The following is a 6,553-nucleotide window of genomic DNA, read 5'->3' on the forward strand; positions in this document are numbered from 1 at the left end:
GCTTTCACTAATGATTTTGCTGTTATTTTATTTATTTGTCATTGCCTAAATAATCACTTCCTTGTAAGATACTCATAGCGTGAGCGCCATATATTTTCTATATATCGCGCGACTTTGCTTTGAAATATCGTTAGCCCGATATTGAAAAACCTCGATATTTTGCTATAGTATTGTTCATTCTACTTCAAATACTAATAGCCTACTCGATTTGAAGTACACCCTCCGTTAAAGATGTTTGTTCACGGCTTATTTACAGCTTAAACAAACTGCACAATAAACAAAATCATTAATAAAAATAAAACCAGATCCTATTAAATTTAAGCAAACTCGTATACATCGTACGATGACTTCATTTAGCTAGAATGACAAGCAAACCAAATCAAATTTGTCTCCCTCTCTAACTTTCGAATATTTTGCGGTCAAAGTTCCTCCATCGCACAATCTGCTCCCCATCTTCCAAACGAATAAAAAAAAAAAGAAGAAAAAAAAGATTTTCCTCTTCATCGAGCTGTGAGTACCCCACTGGGATGAACAATATACAAATTAAATAGATTCCCCCTCCCACATAATAAAGAGAAAAACGCTGAGGCGCACGCATCCCCATTTAATCGGGAGAATCGAGGATCAAAAGATGCGCAAGAGCAAGAAACATCCCCATTCTGATTTAGTGATGGGGATGAGTGTTGGGATGAAAGAGAAAGCAACAAGTATTCAGTTTCACTCACTATAAAGGAGCAGGTGATGCTTTTGAGTTGATTAGATGAAAGTAGGAAGGCGAATACTTTATTAATTGTGAGCAAAAGGGTTAAAAACAACCCCGATATTTAGGAAACCTTAGTAATTTGTTATAAATAAAATAGAATCCTAATAAGTTTTAGTACTATTTAATACATTTGTTTATAACACTTTTTATTCTTGCTACATCATGTTATCTCCTTATACAAATCTATTATTTTGTATTTAGCGATGAGTAAAATTATTTTGTATTTAGAATACTTAACTGATTATTCAAAATGCGTTATCTATGTTAGGAAGATTTCTCAAATTTACGTGTTTAACTTCCGTTCGCAAGATTTTAAGTAATTGCGCATACTCCAGCGAATAAATATCAGACTTACATAAAGGAAAATAAAGGATTTTGCAAAAACCCAAAACTAACCAAAGTTAAAAACACACTTAAATGATAGATTATCATTTTAATTTTATCCACAAAATTAAAACAAACATTTGCAAAGGACCTAGACCAGGGATATCGACCCCCAGACAACCTGCAAGGGGTCCAAGACAAGTGTGAAAAAAATTGGAGGTTCATGAAATGAAAATATCGGTCAACGATAGTGGATCTCATATAAGCAGGTCGTGACTTTTAATTTTGGCATTTCATGAATGGAATAATCAACATACACTGATAGTACCTATTTACGTACATTATACTACCTTATAATATAAAGATATATATATATCTACACTTTGCATAATTTATAAAAGTAGCTATGAAGTAAAAATTTAATTAAAATTTACGTTATTAGAATTATTTTTTGATATATGATAACTGAATTATTATTAACTAGCAGTTACCTGCAGCTCCGCCCACGTATGTTTTTATTTCCTTTGCGTGTAAGGTTTTATTTTGTAATAAAAAAGTATTTTTCCGCGGTAAATTTTAGCCTAGCCTGTGTCAATTCTTTAGTTACCTCCAACTGTATCTGCGCACAAGATCATGGAGATTTGTTGCTTAGTTTTTACGCGAAAACGTAATAAACAAACCGACAATACATTACTACGGGGTTTTGTATCCAAACTTATTTCCGTAATTATAATATTAGTAACGGAGCACGTGTCTTATAGAGCACTATTTTATTCCATTTACATATTAATTAAATTAAATTAGTTTGAATTTAATTAATAAATGTATAAAAATAATATGATTTTTTCTTAAGTTCACTACAGTTACAATTTTAAATCTTTCACAGAGAGTAGCACAATACCAGCTGTCAAAAATACACTTGAATTTACAAAAAATCAACATCAGGTAAGCAGGGGGTCTACCCAAAACCAAAAACATGGCAAGGGGTCTAAGAGACAAATAAGTTCGGGAACCACTGACCTAGACGATCTTTTCAAAGCTGTGTCATACGTTTTAAGATACTATACTCTACGTAAAACTGCGGTTCTGTGAGCAATGAAATTTGGTAGATAATAGATTTTCAGGAATTCCCGGAATTCGTTAACCAACAATTAGAATTTTTATGTCTTGAGAGTATAATGGGATTAAATTAATTGAATGACAGAGAGATGCAGATGTAAATACACACAGAGATGAAAATAATGTGCTAAAATATTTCAGTTGCTTTTCTTAGCAATTTTAAACTTAAGTTGTTTCAAACGGACGTGAGATATTTTTAAATGCACAATTGTTTTGACAGATTGTTAAAATTTTGAGAATTTTTAGATTGAATGTTTTGAGAAAAATTTAGTTTTTGAAGAAAAATTTTTCTTTCTTCAATTTGACACTCTTTTGAGTATTTTAATCAACATTTTTAAGTTGAAGGCTATGTGTAACAAACTATGTTTTTAAATAGGCTATATTTTAAAATGGCTATAACTTTAATGAGTTTATTTTCTTTAATTTATATTTCTGTTGATTGTAACTCTATTCCCGGGGAAAAATAACAAAATTCCAACAAGGTTGCGTTATACGTTTAACGCTACATTTTTATTNTGGTTCAAGAGGTCCACGAGGGAGAAATGCACAATATTACCGTGATTACAGAGCACGGAAGTGAGTGGAGCAGGAAAAAGAGTCGTTGAATAGAACTAGTGATCCTTCTACGACTGCTGATTCTTCTACAATTAACGTCGCAGGTTACGAAGTTTAACTTCTTCCGCAGGGAGGGACTCCACGCACTATTTTTTTTTTTATCTTTGTTACCAAAGAACCTTTTAAATATCAATGTTATACAAGGAAGTTAAAATATCAGGGACAAGTTAAGAAAGTTTTTTTTATAATTAAAATTCATATTTTAAAGAATTCTTAGCCAACACTTTCTTAACCAAACAATAAAAATGCAAAAATTATTTCAATAACGTTTAATAAGGTATATACATGTAATTTACAAAATAAAAATATTACAATATCAAATTTGTTCAGAACATACATTATACAGACTGCATATAATATTTTGTAAAAGGATCAAAAAAAGCAAAAGTTACCTTTAAAAAAAAAAAAACACTTCTTAGTTATGTATGTACTGCTTTTTTCGTGATATTGTGATTAGTAAATATATTAGCAGCTTTTTTTTAACACCGACCGAAATATATTTAACAAGGGGAATAAGCGCTAACAGCAGTAAATAATTGGAATGGATATTTTTGAAATAAAGAAGGAGAAATAATTTCAGATCTATTTAATATTACATAAGTTTGAAAGTTTTTTTTAATTTAAAAACTGTCCTGTAATTTTGTAATAGGTTATTGGATGAAGTTACAGAATGTTTAAATCAGTTCTAAAACGTAAATGTTTAGGATCAGAGCAATTAACTTTGTCCTTGTTATATTTCAATTGATTAAATTTATTTTAAAACTAAAATTTTAACGTGCTTTGTTAAAAACCAAATGTTGCAGTTTCGATACATGATAATATGGATTAATATGTCTTATTTCTTTGATTAAAAACTTCGCATGTTTCAAATTATATGAAGATAGCAATAAAAGTCTACATGTTTCAAGCTCATATGAAGTCTGTGAAGTTTTTAATCATGTACTACATATTTTCACTTCTGTTTCTTGAAATTAGTCATTTAATATCTTATTTCCTTTTACGTCAATTGAAGGACAGAAACACGAAAAATAAGTTTAAGGACATTTTCTTCTATAAAATAGAATGCTTTGATAAAAAAAGATATGTACTAATTAACTTCAACCAAAATAGATCTATTTGAAAATTTTTCTTTAACCAAGACAAACTTGTTCAAAATAATTGTATATGATGAAGATAATTCATATGCCGTAAAAAAATAATAAATTAGGTTTTTCAAAGAATTGTTATAGTTTGATTTAAATAAAAAATACAAAGTAAGTAAAACTTCAAGCATTTTACCCAATTGCTTTTTTAACAGAATATTTAGAATATTCACGGCTCAAATGAAGAAAAAGTTATAAATTAGAAAAGAAAAGTTATTTATTAAAAAGCGAAATTTAAATAAATTAAAAAGAGTAATTAACTAAGAAACAATTTTAATAAACTAATTAAATAAACAATTGTAATTCAAAGATAAATGATAGGCCCGAAATTCTTCGCTTCTTTTCCCCTTTTCGTCTTCTGATTTATGCAATATGAATTAGATGAATTAGATTATGCTATCAAACAATATTTTTAGCACTTTTACAATTATATGTAGGGATTTTACGTTACTAGCTATAAAAATAAGAATTCTGGTAATTCTCTCATATACAAAATTAGCATAACAAGTTTATTGTTTTTGAAAAGTTATATACATAGATTAAAAAATTCAACTGGCACATAATAAATTAAATTTATAAACAATCATTAAAACAAAAAGGAATGTGCAGCAAAATGAAAAACAACAACAAATAAATAAAATCCAATTTTACAAAAACTTTGCTTCATTAGTAGCACACAGTTACATAACTTATAACCAAGAATTTCATCCATTCTTTGGTTTAAAAGCATTTACATAAAATAAAAAATTGCACAGAACAGGAATTAACGTATTTCTTTTTTCTTATTTAAAGAAAAGCACTTTAAGGAAGTTTGGTTTCATAATTGAAACTTTTAAATAATATTCATTATTGTAAAAGTTATTAAAAAAAATATAGAATAAAAAAAATGATGTAAGTAATTTTCATAGAATGTTGCTTCTTTGACAAAAGTAAAAAATCAATCAGAATTTAATAAAATGATTACAATTATAACAAAAAAGGATTTAGATAGACGTTGTTAAAATAATACATATCAGGAATATCCTTAATTATTTAACCATTTTTTGTTAATAAATTTTAAAAATTACAGAAAAATTTTCATAAATTAGGCAATATTTTATTCAATATTTTTCTTCGTATTTTAACATAGAAAACGATGCATTGTTTAATAAATGGAATTACTTAAACGGAATTTTATTAAATTTTCAATTAAAACTATTTATTTTTGAATGGATTGCCATGAATCAAGATGGATGAAAAAATTTAGCAGAAATACAAAAGTTTTATTGTAATATATCATTTAAGAAAAAATTGAAAAATAAATAATGCTATGCTGATTGAAAAGAAAAGAATAGCGTTTCTGTAATTTGAATCATCTGTGTATGAGATATTGCAGCAGCAATAAACTACTGCATTGATTATAAAATAAATTATTTCATTCAAATTGTAAAAAAATTTAATTACATATTGTGAAATTTAATATAATTACTTTCAAGTAAAAAAATCATTTGCATTTTAAAAATTAAAATGCTAAGATTATTTTGCCATATCAAATAATTCTAAAATAATCTACATTATAATGTTTAACACATAAAAATAACTTGAATGTTTTATAAAAGAAATGTAATGTTTTCTTGATTATATATATATATCATTGAACAAAGATTGTGAATGACTAAAAAAAAAAAAAAAAAAAAAAAAAAAAAAAAAAAAAAAAAAAAAAAANAAAAAAAAAAAAAAAAAAACGCTTCAACAACAGGCCAAATGAAGCTACATGCAGAATTGACCAAATATTATACCTTATTCCATATTTTTCTCAGTGGTTGGAATAAACCAGGAACAAGTAAGGAAACTACTGAAGTTCCAACATTTTTAGTAGTTTAAAACGTAGTACGCTACTTTTAAAAGAAAAGTAGTGTTAGGGCCGAGGAAACAATTCCAAGACCTGGCTACTTCTTTAAACGTTAAGTTTAGTTTAGTAAAGAAATAAGATTCAAACGGAACATATTTTTCGAATCTGATTGATGGAAATCGTCTGCCACTCCGTTTGTGGAACATGTTTTGATCTATAACTCCACTTATACGAGGAAATAGAAGAGTTACAGATACTGAATGAAGTTAAATATACGTGATAATTTTCTAGCATCTCTTGAATATGGCATAAAAAGTTGAATCTTGAAAGAAAAAATTCGTAGAAAATTGGTTTCGAATGCTAAATTGGTTCATATAAACAATAATTAGATAATTCTCTATAACTTCTCATGTTTGAAAGAAGCAATTATTATACAAACCATTTTTTACGAGTTTTTTCCACCAATCTTCATTTTTTTCATGAGCTTTAGTGTAAATTGAATCCTCCAGAAAAATACGTCAACTGAAAATAGTTGATTAGTTTTTCAGAAGTTTGTAATCACTATAATTAAAAAAAGCAGCTGTAGTTTATTGCCATTTTTAATACTCGTAGTTAATTACTAAAGATGTAGTTTTTCCGAACACCGATTTTTTTAACATAATTTTTTTTCTTCAATTTTGTAATTTTTAAAATTGATTAAAGTATTATAGCGCAAGTAATTTCCATCACAAGCTTTGTCCCAAGTTATGAAGTGGCGTA

Source organism: Parasteatoda tepidariorum, chromosome 8 (assembly GCF_043381705.1).
Source record: "Parasteatoda tepidariorum isolate YZ-2023 chromosome 8, CAS_Ptep_4.0, whole genome shotgun sequence".
NCBI lineage: Eukaryota > Metazoa > Arthropoda > Arachnida > Araneae > Theridiidae > Parasteatoda > Parasteatoda tepidariorum.